General features: G+C 57.1%; 1 protein-coding gene across 3 annotated transcripts in view; it reads left to right on the forward strand.

Moving 5' to 3' along the window:
• The first annotated feature begins 291 nt into the window (after positions 1-291).
• The window catches only part of FAM167A (family with sequence similarity 167 member A), a 35,277-nt gene continuing 20,278 nt past the window's right edge, over positions 292-15,290 (forward strand). For 2 of the 3 annotated variants that reach the window (XR_005020453.1, XM_036856830.1), the window contains exons 1-2: positions 292-605; positions 6,375-6,474. The gene's annotated coding sequence lies outside the window, so the exon portion shown is untranslated. The remainder of the gene's footprint in view (positions 606-6,374; positions 6,475-15,290) is intronic. The other variant, XM_036856832.1, reaches the window with a different exon arrangement.

A 15,290-nucleotide genomic window follows, 5' to 3' on the forward strand; every position in this document is an offset into this window, starting at 1 on the left:
GCAAGGGGGTTCTCCTGCCCCCTCCACGCAGGCAAACTGCTGACAGCGGCGAAGCCACGTGGCCACGTTTGGAGGAAAACTGCTTTGGTTTCGGTTTTCTGTGTTTTCGTTTTGCTTTGTTTTTTGTTTTTTTAAAGTCTATTTGGGTTTGGTTTCGTCTAGGGTTTGGCCATCGCGTGTGCTTTGTTTCTACTTGCGGCAGGGCGGCTGCGCTGGTTCGGGTCCTGGCCGGGAACGAGCCGCTGGAAGGGCTTTAGGACCCGGAGCGCGTCTTCTGGCCTGGCGCGTCCCCGTCCCCGGAGCCGCGGGCGGAGAGACTTGAATGAGAGGCTGGAGGGGATCGCGACTGAAAGGCTCGCGGTGGAATAGCTCCGCCGTCGCCAGGCAACCGCCCTGACGCAACGCAAAAAAAAAAAAAAAAAAAAATCCCTTAAAAAAAAGAATAGTGCTGAGAATTCCCAGGAGCAAGAGAGAAAGGGAGGCAGAAGCCGGCTCAGCCTCGAAGCGGGGGCCTTGGGCTGCGGACGAGCGGGGAGCCCGCGTCGAAAGGAGGAGGCGGGGACCTCGGTGACACCCCTGGATTGGGCCTCGGAGCGCCCGGGAAGGTGGGTTTGTGGCAGGGCGGGGACGATCCCAGGTCTGGGGGCCGGACCGGGGGTGATGTGTCTGTGGCCGGTGGCACTGCCAGGGGAGGGGGCTCGGGGCGCCGCAGGTCCCCAGAGCTGGCAGTGGCGGGGAGCAGCCCAGTCCGGGGCTGGGGGAGCACGGACCCCAATGCGCCCTGGAGCGGACACCGCCCCCCGCCACCAGCCCGCAGGAGATGAGGTCCTGCCTCACCCGCTCCTGGGGGCTCGCTCCCCTCAGGGGGAGCGGAACAGCTCGGCTGGACTCCCATCTCCCATATCCTGGCTGGCCCCTTCCAGGGATAAGATCTGGGTGGAGATGTGAGGTTTGAGGTCTGAAAGGGAGGAGCCCCACTCAGTCTCTCCGGGTCTCCTCCCAGACTGCTGGTCACCTCCAAGCCCACCTGGCCCCCTCTGCCTACTTCAGGCTCAACGATGTGGTTATTCCTGCCCCAAGGATGCAATCCCTAACTCAGGAGAAGTGACCCAGGGCACTTGGGCCCGAGGGTGCTCTGAAAGGCTGAGGCCAGTGTGATCAGAGGGAACTGTACAGCCAGAAGGGCCCCGGGGAATGAGAGGGTCAGCCCTGTGGCTGGGCACCCAGGTCACTGGGAGAAGGCGGGAAGGTCTGTGGCCCGAGGCCAGGGGGCAGGTGTCTCTGTGCACCAAGTCGGATTGGCTGTTCTGCTTTTTAAAAAATCCCTTATTGCTTGTATCTTTTTTTCATTCCCTGTCCCTCCGGAGAAGATCTGGAAGGTGGGTAGGTTCCAGGTCGGTGGATCACGGCCACTGTCTTAAACCCATAGGCGCGTTCTCCCAGATTAAGTTTCCACCAGCTCCCAGGGGTTCCTGGTGAATCCCAGGTGGAATGAGCCCAGATCCCACCAACAGGGCAATCCCCAAAGTGCCCGAGGGAGGCGTGGCTCTAAAGCAGCTTCCTTTCCGACGCCCCAGAGACAGTCCTGCCGCCCACCAGGCGCGATGGAGAGTGGAGAGCTGGGCAAAGTCCAGGGAGAGCAGAGGTGGCCTGGCCGCGTCTGCAGGGTGGGAGCTTCTGCTAGCGGAGTTTTAAGGGGCCTGGCAAAGCAGCCGCAAGCTGTTCTCAGAGCGCATGACGATGAGGGCTCTTCTTTCCTGAGTGCACTTGCCAGTCAGGCACTGCTTGAGAACCCTTCACACCCGGCGGTCATTTGATTCCCACAATCACCCTTTGAGGGAACATTATACCCCCATTTTGCCAATGGGTCTCCGAGAGATTCAGTAACTTGGTGCAGCTCATGGGGCTGGTGAAAAGAGCAGAGAGATTCAGCCAACGTGCTGACTCCTAAGGCAGTGCTCTCAAAGGAAGGCTGCTTTTGGACATCTGAGCAGAGAGGCCAGAGAGGGGGAAGAAACCAGTCAGACCCAGGCCAAAAGACAGCTGGGGGACGGGGCTTGTCCTGTGACCTGGGGACATCCCTGGCACCTCGAGGGCCCTGCGGAGCCAGGAAAGCAGGCAGGCTCTGCCTTCGACCTGGCTGGCTTCAGTCCTGCTCCCCTGGAGCCGAGAGAGAGAAGGGTCCTCCCTCACCCCCCTTTTCCTCCTTGAAGACCCCCAGCTTCTCATGCACTCGCTCCTGTCTTGTCCTCCCAATTACATGCATGGATTTCCACTAAATTAATAGGCCCACCTCTGTGTCTACCCGCTTGGTCTCCTTCCAATATGGACTCTGGCAGGGAAGTAAATTAAGGCAGCGCCTAACTATTGCTGAGAGACACCCACTGAGCCCCAGGCCAGCGAGGAAGAAACTGCTTGTCGGGCTCCTCACCCACACACGCAGGCGGCTTTCTTCAGGTGAATTTTGCCCATGGACAACTCCCTCAGCCCCACAGGAGCGTCTGGAATTCCCAGAACCCTCTGGTAGCTGCGCTCTCCCCGGCAATCGCTCTTTGCCTGCCTGCGGCATAGAGCTATTTGCAAAGGTGGAAGATGAATGATAATCGGAGCAGCTTGCTCCCTGGCTTGTAGACTAGGGGGACAGAGTTCTCACTCACGAATTGGAGACCCTCTAGGATTAACCAGGATGGCTCTTAATAGGCGCATGTACCCTGGGATTTGGACTGGGGCGAGGAGAAAGGAAGGAAAGGCAAATTCTGAAGAAGACCTCGAAGAGGCGAGCATGGGCTAAACGGAGGGCAGTGGGCATGCGGACCCGGAAGGATCTGGAGGTGGGCAAGGGGTGTAGAAGGAGCTTTGCCATCAGCCTGTAGAGTTTGAGCCGCCACAGGGGGTCAAGTTGCCGACAAGAGTTAGGAAGACTGCAAATGTCAGCTTCTACGTGGCTAGGACAGCTGCCCTGGTGCGTGAAAGCCCGGTGCTTCCCCACTCTGCCCCCCAGCCCCTCCACGCTTGTCTCTGGAGAGGTGTGGGAGCGGAAGGAGAGAAGAGGACAGAGAAATGGAGAGGAGAAGTTACAAGTGTGCGCTGCCCCACTCCCGGCTCCTTTCCTCCTGAATGCTACCCGACGGTCCCCCCCCCAGCTATGCTCGCCCATGAAAAGCTCCTTAAGGAAGGGAACGCAGAGCACAGCAGCTGGCCTCCCTGCGGGCACACCCCTCCAGGAAGGTGGGGGGGCAGTGAGCTCCCCAGCGTCAGGGGCCGCTTCACTCCTGGCCCCTGCCCAGCAGCCTTGGCAGAGCCCTGGGGAGGGGTGGGGTTCAGCTTCTCCCGGGGCACAGACTGAGCTCCCGCTTCTTCAAGGCCGTCTCTCCAGTATGGCCAGAAATTCCCCTCGGGTATCCTGATCCACATGTGGGAGCTGGTCGTGGGTTCCCAGAGACTTTGTCATAGGGCTCGTCCCTTGGGACCTGGAAGGCCCAGCCCAGAGCCGATTTCCAGGTACATAATGGGCCCAGACGGTGACCTCCACAGAGGCCACAGCTCAGGGCCCACTGAAGGCTGAGCTGTGTTTCCTCATTCCAGGAAGCCAGCAGGGCCTGAGTGTGAGCCGGGCACTTCAGCCGCAGAAGGCCAGCTGGGGTGGTCCAGGGTGATGAGTGTGCAGGAAGGTTCTAGATCAGGATCCTTGAGCGGGGGGCCACTTCAGGCCCTGGTCGCCCCTGTCCATCGTCAAGTTAAAGTGACACTATCTCCCTCGTCCTGTGAGCATTTCCGTGTGCCTCACCCAGGGGACACCGCCTTACTGTACACTGTCCTACTAGTTTGGTCCAAACTCTTAGGTTCTGTTGTGTTGTTGTTTGTTTACTTGTTTGATGGCAGCCACTGAAAACGTTGAGGAAGGTGAGAGCAAACCTCCCTATCAGGCCGGATGGAAATAAGCCTCAGACTGAATTCTGCCACACACCTAGACATTTTTTGAACACTGTTTATTTGCCAGCGGGTCCAGCAGAGTTCACACGGCCTGTTCTGCGGGCTCAGTGAAGTCATAGCCATCTGTCTCTCTAGGAGCCCCGACCACATCTCCCCCCGAGGTCTCACCAGATGCTTTCACTCTGCTCCTTCAAGAGTCAAGAGTGTCTCAAAATTCGTTTGGCCCGCATATCTTGAATACCTCTGTTTTCACCTAGGAGAATGCGCTTCTAACGTTTACTCTGCCCGTTCTCAAATGTCTGGTGCTGAGCGGTAAGAAAGACAGCCAAGCGCTTCCCAGAGCCCCCTCTGCAGAGGGGACCCTACACCAGGCTGCCAGTGCCAGCCAGGGTTGGGGTGTCCCTCGTTGAATGCAGCTGGCTGCAGTTGGCCCGCTGATACCACACAGAACATCTCATGTCTGTGAAGGGTTTTAAGATCAATCATTGACATCCCACCAAGGAAGCAAGACAATGGCCCTGTCCTCAAGGAGTGCAGTGTCTGATCAGAGCTGCCGACGAGAAAAGACCACTCGTGCAGCCCAGAGTCCTGGACAGACAACAGAGTGATGTCCTGCGCATTCTGGAGTGCACAGAAACGTGTGGGCTAATTTTAGTGGTTCTGCAGCCAAGGAGAGGTCCAGCCAAGGGCTGTCATGGGCAGGAGGTGACCGTCCTGTTAGAGGCCTAACTAAGAATTCACATACACTCTATCTCATCGGATCCTTCCAAGGCTTTGCAGCTGATTCCACTATGATCCCAAGGTCATAGAATTAGTAAGTCGCCGGGCTGGGCTATCAACCCACGTCCACCAACACCCATCCCTGCCCCATCCCTAACCTGCTCCATCTCTTTCTCCGGCTCCCGATTCCTGCCCTCTGTGAAGTGTGAACCCAGGCAGCTCAGCAGCTCAGCTACGTTCAGCTCAACTGACCTGAGAAGGGAGCAGGGTCACACACCCTACTTTCTGTTCTCCTTGGGCCCCAGAGGGGGTGCAGGGCTGCACTTTGGATGAGCTGCAGACAGAGCTGGAATGGCCCCTCTCCCCCACATCCTTATGACGGGCCCTGCCCAAACACAGGGCAACTCTGAGGGCCCTCCAACCCCCTGAGAGGTCAGCACGCCCAAACAGACTATGCAGGTGAGGTGACCTACATAAGTGAGTGAAACTTCTTAGGAAGTCCTTGCCAAACCATTGGGCTCTGGAACTTTCGATGCAGAGTAAAACAGAAAGCCAGTCGTCCCAACAGTCTCCCATTTGAGCCGGAGCTGGTTGCTTCTGCATATTCGAAGTTGGAGCCCGTTATTCTGTGGACTCGGACAGTCCTAACTCTGCCTTGGATGGGGGCCGAGACAAATGCCAATTAGGAGGCACTTTGGTGGGGCGGACGTACCCCACGGGGGAGGATGTATGGCCCCAGCGTCTTTAGCTGTGAAATGGTGCCTGAGTTTCGCTCAGCTGTGAAACGTTCCCTGTTCTTAGAGCCAGAGCACCCGCCCGAACTGCCTTCTGCTTTGATCTCTGCAAATTGCTTTAAAGGCCACTCTGTGTCTGCTTTCTCCGCCCTAATCCCCGTTGCCATGGCCTTTGGCCAGAAGAGTCCTGCGGCCACATGCAGCAGTTGGCCGGGCAGCGGCGACAGGCTGCCTCACCCATCCTGAGCATCTGCCTTGTCAGGGTTCTCACGGAGGAGAATCTCTGCTTCGGACTCTGCATTTCCCACGGCTCATACCCCCACTCCCCCCGTGGGACCCTCCGATTCTCAGGCACCTTTCTCCCGGCCTGTCGGGGTGGAGCAGCCCTTTCCCAGGGCCTCGCGGCCTTGGGAGGGACACGGCGGCGACGCCGGGTGACCCGGCAGGCCCCCCGCTCCTTTCAGCGAGGCAGTAAATTAGATCTGTGGCTCCTGGGAGCCAGGGCCTCTTCCCGACCCACAGGGACGCACAACTCTTTCTTGGCGGTTTTCTCAGCCACCTCTTTCACTGGGCGAAAACGATAGGGAAGTTCTCCCCATCCCCAGCCTCGCGGCAGGAGGCCCGCGCGCAGTTCTCTGCGGCAGGGAGCAGGGCCCATCAATTATTCAACGTGGACCGAGCATTTTGTGCAGAGGCCTTAACAAGTATTTTTCTAGACTCTTGTCTCACGAGGTCCCAGAGAGACAGAGCAAGGTTTCTAGACAATGGAAGCTGCACTTGGAGTGCGAAGACGCGGGTCTAAGCCCAGCCAGCTCCCCGAACAGAGCTTTGTGACCCCAGGCAAGCCTTGCAACGTCTCTGGTTTGTGATTTCTCTGAGGTCTAACTCTCAGGAAAGCCGCTCCAGCCCAGGCCATCGAAAGTGGGGAAAACGTTTGTAAACTGCAGTGTGATTTCCTAATGTTTGTGATTGCTCCTGTGATTCCAGGTGTGGACGCGGGAGCTCTGAGTGATAAGCTGAGCCATGGCCATTAGCACAGGACGTTGCAAACCGAACTTCCCCGAGAGGAACGCCTGAGAGAACGCTGGTGAGTGGGTTCCTGTGCCCCCTGCCCCCTGTGGGTGCGATTCCATGACGAGGTGACAACCCCAACGGGTGCTGTGGTCTAGGCTCTGTGCTTACTGGGGAGGAAGGAAGTGTCAAGGCTGTTCCACCCAAACCATGCATTTCACAGGGGAGAAAAAGAGCCCTGAGGGGAAGTGAGTGGCCGCAGTCACTGGGCTGGGGGTGGGCATGGGGTCCCTGGAGCTGACGCCCCGGTCAGGGACTCCTGTTTCCCACCCGGGTTGGGCCTGTCCAAAACGGTGGCCCCATTCCCCTTCCCAAGCAGCAGTGCTGGGACTCCTGGAGCAGGCAGTGGGGGAGTGAGAGTCGCAGCCCCCCCGGGCCTCTCACCCCCGGTATAGAGGGCTGTAGAATGAGGTGGTGTTTGAACTAGGCTCAGAGACTCATCAAATGCAAACCTGAGGCTACGGGGAAAGGCTAAAACATCAAGTTGAGACCAGTCTCCCAAACCACCCCGGCCCCCCACTCAGACTCGCTAGAAACATTCTGACCTTGAAGCTGCAGGAGGTCTTCTACTGGGCAGGAAACCATCTGGAGGTGTGAATTTGTTCACTAGCTCACAGCACCGCCATCCTCAGCATTTATTGAACGTCTGCTGTTTGCAGAGCCCTGTGCTCAGGACACAAAAGAGAAAGCAATGTGCTTCCCATCGAGGAGCTAGACAGTGGTCAGGGAGCCAGACACTCCCACGGTTCAAGGTCATACAGACCACGGTGCCGTGTGCGTGACAGAGGCCAATGCTGGAAGCAGTCAGAGAATGGCCTGGAAGGTGGGGTATCCTGGAGGGGTTTGGCCAGCCCTCAGATGAGCTTCAAAGCAGAGCTGTAGACCCAGTGAGAAGGGAGTTCCCCGAAGGGCCTGTGATGGACAAAGGGATAAAACCGACTGCCCAGAAAGTCCTCCTTCTTTCATTCATCCAATCACTCATTCACTCATCCAACAAGTTTATTTGAGCACCTACTATGTGCCAGGCACTGTTCTGAGTGCTAGGATCACAGCAGTGAACAAGAGAAAGTCACTGCCCTCAGGGGACTTACATTCAACGTGTAACATCCTAGTTCTGTGAGTGAGGAGAGCTATGAAGAAAAAGGAAGCAGGGACATCTCAGTGGGCTGGTCAGAGCTGGTCTCTGTGGAGGTGATGTGTGAACGGCTGCGTGAGATCAGGGAGAAGCCAGTTGATGGAGCAAGGCACGAGGGCGGGAGCACAGCCTCAGGCTCGTAGAGGAAATGGCTGGAGTCTCACAATGGTTTGTGGCAGGAGGAATGATCCAGGCAGCAAACGGGTGGCTTCCAGGAAGTGGAAAGCGGAGGGCTCTCGTGGTGGCAGCTCGCAGCCCCTGCGGGCGTGCCCTCCCCTGAGGGGTGCATCACCGGTGCATGGGAGGAACCCAGGTACCACTCCACTTCCCTCTCTAGCATCCCAGAGCACACACGCAACAATAAAGCCCCCCCCCCACACACACCCCCCATCCCAGCTCAGTTTGCCCCCGCCGTGCACGCACAGTTTGTACACAGGGTCCTGTCTCTGCACCATGCCTTGCCCCCCCCCCCATCTCTGGCACTCCCAACGCCAGCTCTGACCAAGACCTGGAATAAAGATGAGCTGGGAAAGATGATCTGTGAAGGGCCGGACCAGCGGGTGTCCCCTCCTGCTTCGGTCACCATGGCAACCTTAGAGGAGGCGAGAAAACACGTTCTCTGGCAGCTCCTGGAAGCGCCCTGGTGACCGTGGGCCGCAGGGCTGTGTCCCCCAGCCTCTCAACCCCGGTCGTTAGGGCTCCCGTGAGTCTACAGAACACAGACGGGATTTCACAGCCTCCATCGGCCACCGGAGGTCAGTCCTGAGGCCCAGCCCTGCACGCTCAGTTTAAGATAAACATCGGGGTTTTATGATTAAACCTAAAAAAGCCTGCCTCGTCCCAGCTCCACCTCCTTGTCCCAGACCTACTGACCTGTCACCCACCTGGAACGAAGAGGGACTTGCTGCTTTAGAAAAGGAGAGCAAAAGGCTCAGGTGTGAGCCGTGGCCTGAGCCACCCTGAAAGCTTGTAAGACACAGTGCAGACGCTGGAGCCCTTTCCCCCGCTCTGTCCTCAGCCCGGCGGTAGCTGCAGGGTGGACGCTGCAACACCTCATTTCGAAAGAGGGGCCGGCTGAGACCCAGACAGGCGAGGCGAGGTGACTCCCCAAGTCTCAGAGCTCCCGCCGGAGAGGGGCTCCGGTCCCAGAGGACAGACCCGCAGCCCGGGAAGCAGGGGTCCCCTTTGTCCTCAGCCCTGGCAGCCCCTGAGCCACTCTCAGGTCGGCCTGTGGGTAGAAGGTGGGGATGCGTGGCCCTGCCGAGAGCTGGCAGGCGGGCCTGGCCCGGCTGAGGCCACCGTGGGTGCCGTCCCTCCCTTCCTGCAGCCCCGGCTCTCAAGACGCTGGGCGGCCCCTGAGCCCTGGGCCCGAGTCCCTCCAGTGAGCGTTTGAGGCCTGGTGACACATGTAACGCACCCACAGGGCGGCTCTCTTTGGGGGACTGATGGGTCGGGCTCATCAGCCGGGGGCCTGAGGCCCACAGAGGTAGAAGGCAGATGAGCTGGGGCAGCAGCAAGCGCGGCAGCGGACACAGAGCCAGCGGCCCTGCCCTCACACCCCCTGCCCCGGGGAGTGGGCCCCGCTGCTGGCTCTGTGTGCTGCGGGGACATTTCTGCAGTGAAGAGTCGGCTACGCTGTGGCTGAGGCCCTCCCGGATCTGAATTTCCTCAGCAAGGCAGGTCTGGCAGGGGTGGGGTGTCCTAAGGGTCCGTTCCTGCCTTTACCAACCCCGCCCGCGCCCCCTGTGTGTTACCCACTGCTCTGCTGCTGCGGGCCAGGGCCGGGCTGCACAGCGAGCCGGGCCTCACACGCGTGTGCAAAGCAGTCTGCGCTGCGTGTATCACCAAGCCTAAACCCAGGGCGAGTCAGCTTATGCATGAGGACCCACGGGTGGCACTTCTGCTGGAAGGAGTGGCATACGTGTCAATTTATCCCTGTGGAAAACTGTTACTACATCCTCATCAAGCGTTGCCTGTAGTAGATCGTAATTTAAGAAACATATCAGGGACTTCCCTGGTGGTCCAGTGGTAAAGAATCCGCCTTCCAATGCAGGGGACACGGGTTCCATCCCTGGTTGGGGAACTAAGATCCCACCTGCCGTGGGGCAACTAAGCCCACGCGCCACAACTAGAGAGAGAAAACCCCCATGCCACAACTAGAGAGAAGCCCACGCGCCGCAACGAAGATCACGCGTGCTGCAATTAAGACCTGACGCAGCCAAAAATAAATAAATAAATATTTTTTTTAAAAAAAGACAAGAAACATATCAACTATGAATGCAGATGGACTCTTAGTAAAAGCTTCTTTGAGTCCACAATGGTCATCCACTCTCTGGTTCTCAATTGGAGGTGGCACCCTCTAAGGGACACGTGGAGATGGGGGGACGAGCCTCTTTTGGTATTCAGGTTGTTTTATGACACTGCTTAGCTCTCACGTCATATGCTTTGCCTCCCCAAATGAACTGTATGTTCCCCCTCATTTCAGTCAGCGCTCTTGGCTATAAGCAACAGAAAGCAGTGTTATCGTAAGGTGTACACAGAATTGGCAGGAGGTAGAGACCCAAGAGAGAAAACAGGCAGAATTGGGGCAGCTCAGAAAACCGAGAGGCGAGAGGGCCCGTAGTGATCTGTCTGAGACCCACTCATCGGGGCACTAGGTTTTTATTCACACAAACACCCCCGCCCAGAACACTTCTGACACCAGATGTGTGAGTTTCCCACCCCAAACGATCCTCCAGTTCTCTGCAGACACCAACTGGGTGTTCTACGATTTAACTCAATTTTGACGCTATCCACGTAAAGGTAGTGTCAGATCCCACAAGTTAAGGGCTCAGTCCCACAAGACTGTCCGCCACTTCACACACCAATTGCAAGTCCCAGGTTGTCACCTGAACTTCTGACCAACTGGCTGTAAACCAGGAATTGCCCACAACCCCTTCCTCAGATTCAGTCATCTGTTAAATTGCTCACAAAACTCAGGGAAGCATTTAGTACTTGTATTTACCATCCACATGAAGAGGTCCACAGGGGGAGGGGTGCAGAGCTCCCGTGCCCCCTCCAGGCGTGCCATCCCCCCAGCACCTCCGCGTGCTCACCAACCCGGAAGCTCTCAGAAGCCCTTCAGTTGGGGTTTTATGGAGACCTCACTGCATAGGCATGATTGATTAAATCATTGGTGGTTGGCGATTAGGTCAACCTCCAGCCCCTCTCTCCCCCAGAGGTCAGGGATGGGGCTGGAAGTTACAACCCTCTCATCACGGGTTGTTTCCCCTGGCAACCAGCCCCCATCCTGAGTGGTTTCCAACAGTCACCTCATTAACATAAACTCAGGTGTAGTAGAAGGGGGCCTCTTATTAATAACAGACGACCCTCTCTCCACCTGAATGCCCTGGAGCTGTTTCAAGAAGTGGGAAGAAAACTGAGATACTCTAACAAAAACTACCCTTATTGCTTTCATCATGTAGAAAATTACAAGAGTTTTAGGAGCTCTGTGTCAGGAACCAGGGATGGAGACCAAATACATATTTCTTATTATATTACAATATTACCCTCCCACAGTCCTTCAGTAAGGATGGTTTGCCTAAGATGATGCCAGGTCCCCTGCACTTGACATCTTCCTCCAAGGCTCAACGTCCCTCCATCCTGGCCTCACATGCCCCAGACTCAGAATCCTGGGCCTGAGCATCTGATTGGCCAAGCTCAAGTCTCATGCTCAACTGTCAACAAATATCCACTGTGTCATTTTATGTTCTTTGTCCAACACACGCTTATGTTGGTTCCAAATGTCAGGAACCCGGTTCAAAGTAGGAGGATATATAAAAGCTCTATAATCAAGGTCAGGTGGAACTGCTTCCCACAGGGCTCAGTTGAGGGCCTCAAGCTATCTCATCTGCTTGGCTTCGTTTGCCAGGCAGACCCTCTCCCTGCGGTGAGCAGTGGGGCCACGGCCGGCTTCTGGGTGGTTCTGACACAGCCACCCAGGGGGGGGCTCTGATGGGCCAGTTTGAGCCATGTGGCCACCCTGAGGTGAGAGCTGTGACTTCCTCACAGGAAACAGAAATGCTCTTTCCAGGGGAGGGAGGGGACACTGGGCAGAAGTCACCTCACCTCACGATGCTGGACCTGGAGGAGGTGGCCGAGCTGTCCCTCTCCGTGTGCCAGCTCCCAGTCCTGCCACCTGATGCAGGGTCTCCTAGGGCCTGACAGCCTGTGTCCAGGCGCCCGAGGTCAGGGCAGGTCTCGTGAGGAAAGGTGGGGAAGCCCAGATCCCCTCTGCTTCGCTGAGCCCATCCAGATGCGGGGGGAGAGGCATATGTGCCCTTTGTTTGTTCACTCACAAACATTTAAAGAGAGCAGCTTGGCCCCTAAGGGCTGGGGGTTCCAGGGTGCAGAGCCTGGTCCTCGCGCTCTTGAAGCTCAGAGTCCGACAGAGGAGACCATGGAGAAAGTTCCTGGTAGAAATGCTGTGGCCTGGGACGGCCGCTGAGCCCAGCGTTATGAGCCAGCCCAGAGCCGGACTGCAGGGTTTCGAATCCCATCTTCGTGCTTAGTTCTGTGACCCCGGGCAAGCTACTCAGCCTCTCTGTGCCTCAGTCTCCTCATCTGGGTCACGGAGACAAGAATCATATTGCCTCGTGGGGGCATTGTGAGGATTAAATGTGTTCGTGCACATTAGCTCTTAGAACAATGCCTGGAATGACCCGCTCTGAGTAAGCGTCAGCTAATGTTGTTGGGATGACATAATTGTTTCCCCGATGTGGTCTCGTTGCATCCCGGGGGCACACACAGCCTGGGCAAGTCAAGGAAAACTTGAAGGGGAAAATCCCTGAGAACTGAGGCAGAGAAGGGAGGGAAGGGCATTCTAGGCTGAGGGAACAGCTTGTGCAAAGTCACGGGGGCCGTGACAGGGCCTGGTACTCAGTGTTGGAAGGATTGCGTATCGTGGAGAAGAAACGAGAACCCCGTACAGGAAGGAGCAGGCCGGAGCCTGGGGATCCAGACGGGGAGAGAGTGGCTTCGAGTTTCTTAGGAAAACGTAGGGCAAGAGGGAGGGAGGGAGGGAGTGTCCCTTGAGAGAGGGAGGGAGAGACAGAGAGAGTGAGACAGAGAATGGGCCAGCGCATCCTTCCCTGCCCTCGGAGCCCCTCTAGGAAGTGGGTTTGGAAGTTGTCCAAGTGGACGGATTAGGTCATGATGAGATGGGGTGTTGGCCGAACGACGGGGCTGCGCCCACCTGGCGCCCCCAGCAGCGGGGGCAATTAGCTCATGGCTGGCACGGCAGTCTGCGTGGCAGCAACGGTGCGCCCAGAGCGAGCCAGGAGCATGTTTGGACAGCAGTCCTTGTGTGCTGCGTGGGTCCCGAGCGCTGGCACGTTGCTGCTGCAGGAAGGCTGACGTGCCCGCGGGGGTTGGGGTTGTCTTCTGCGTCAGGAATTTGGTGTTCCCCTGCAGCCCGGTGGCCTGCCTGGCGGGGCGTGCCTGGGCCTGGTCGGATTACCGTCTGGCCTCGTTTTTCCGGATGCCTCAGGCCCCAGGTCTGGCAGCATCCTGTGGCTTCCCTCCTCGGGCTCTCTGCCTCTGCCACGTCCCCAGTGAGTGTCACTTTGTCTAGGGCTTACTGTAGACCAGGCACTGTGAAGGACTCGGTATTTGTCACTTTATGTAATATTCAAAATGACCTGTGAGGTTGATGTTATTACCCTGGGGCTGTGGCTTCGTGAGCCAGGGACCTGGGCAGCCCACAGGCCCCTTGAAAATCTTTTTTTTTTTTTAATTTATTTATTTTATTGATTTATTTTGGCCGCATTGGGTCTTCGTTGCTGCGCGTGGGCTTTCTCTAGTTGCGGCGAGCGGGGGCTGCTCTTCGTTGCGGTGCGCGGGCTTCTCATTGCGGTGGCTTCTCTTGTTGCGGAGCATGGGCTCTAGGCGCGCAAGCTTCAGTAGTTGTGGCTCGCAGGCTCAGTAGTTGTGGCACACGGCTCAGTAGTTGTGGCGCACGGGCTTAGTTGCTCCACGGCATGTGGGATCTTCCCGGACCAGGGCTCGAACCCGTGCCCCCTGCACTGGCAGGCGGATTCTTAACTACTGCGCCACCAGGGAAACCTGAAAATCTTTTTAGTTAGTACTTTTTAACGAGGCACCCTGAGTGCATTTTGCACCAACCCAGCAAATTGCATAGCTCGTCCTGGTTCTCCCCACTTGTCAGGAGAAGACACAGAAGCACAGAGTGGTCGTGCCCAAGATCACAGAACTGGGACCCTGGGGGGCTGACCCCAAGGCCTATGCCCTTTACTAGAAAGAGGCTGACCCGAGTCCCTCAACCTTCCCAGCCTCGATTTTGCCATTCTCGAAATGGGGTGACCCCTCCTGCTTCTCGGGGCAGCTCTGAGGCTGGAGGGAGAGGACGTGCACACTCACTAAAGCTCAGCCGATCAAGGATCAGCGCCGCTGATTCTCAGCGCGCTGGCGTTCCCGCCAGTGTTTCCAAGCCATCCTGACGCCTTCTGTGCAGGTCTTCTCTGAACTGATTTAGAAACCACTAATTAAAATAAGCTCCCCCCGCCCCCCGCCCCCTGCCCAGGAGGCAGCTACAAGAAAGCAGTCGTAGCTGTCCCCTCCACACCGCCCCCTACCCCGCGGCGCTGAAGGAAGGCCCTTCCTAACAGGTCCTCCCTCCCTCTGCAGGCAGGGTGCAAGTGGAGGAAAGGGGGAGGGAGACAGACATCCCAGAAGCTTCTTCTGCTCACAAATCTCAGGGCTCATCTGCGACTAGATCCTCTCCAAAAAGCTTCGCTGGAAATAACCAGCGCTCCTGGTCAGTGGAGGACGCCCTGTAGGTTAAAACCACCCCGGCACACTCCAAACAGACTCTGGCACCTTAGCAAAGAGGCAGACGGCGCCTGGGAGGGGCCCCAGACTGCGGCTAATAGGTCTTTAGATTTGGAGAGATTCTTAAGAGGCCTTTGTGACGGTGAGGCCACACAGAAGACCCCCATGAGAATACCCCAGATTTGCAGGGCATGCTAAGCCTGCAGAGGGTACATACAAACCTTAGTTCTGCCGCTCCCCCAAACCTAGGAGGTTGGTATTATCACCCCCATTTTACAGGTGAGGAAACTGAGGCTCAGCAAGCCTGGCAGCACCTACGGCTGGACCATCTGATCCCAAGTCTAGTGTTTCTGTCTCAAGACCAGCGGTTCTCAACCCTGGTCATCTCAGGTTACTTGGGGAGCTTTAAAATATGCTGATGCCTAAGTCCGGCCACAGACTTCCTGAATCAGGACCCCTGGGATGGCCATGGGACTTGTGTTTGTGGAAGTTCCTCAGGGGATTCTCATGCGTGTGGCTGGAGGCAAGAGCCAGGTTTCTGTGCCGTTGGTTGGGGTGGAAGATTTCTTCTCATTCCCGGGGCCAGGCGCAGAGCATCCCTCTGGTCAGATGCCACTGCAGGAAGGGGTTGCAGGAACCATCCAGAAAGACAGCAAGCTCAGCTCTTCTTGAGTAGCTCCAAGCCTCAGTGAGAGAGGAGCCCACAGCGTCCCTGGTGGCCCAGCCTGCCCACCGTCGCCCCATGCCTGGTCCCCATCACCCCAGACGAGCAATCACAACTCTTAGTTTCAGCTTTTCTCCTCAGGCACACACAAGTCAATAAAAATCTCTTCCTTCCCCGCCTTTTCCACACCAAGGGTGGCATCCCC

The sequence above is a fragment of the Balaenoptera musculus genome, chromosome 6, assembly GCF_009873245.2.
Source record: "Balaenoptera musculus isolate JJ_BM4_2016_0621 chromosome 6, mBalMus1.pri.v3, whole genome shotgun sequence".
Classification (NCBI taxonomy): Eukaryota; Metazoa; Chordata; class Mammalia; order Artiodactyla; family Balaenopteridae; genus Balaenoptera; species Balaenoptera musculus.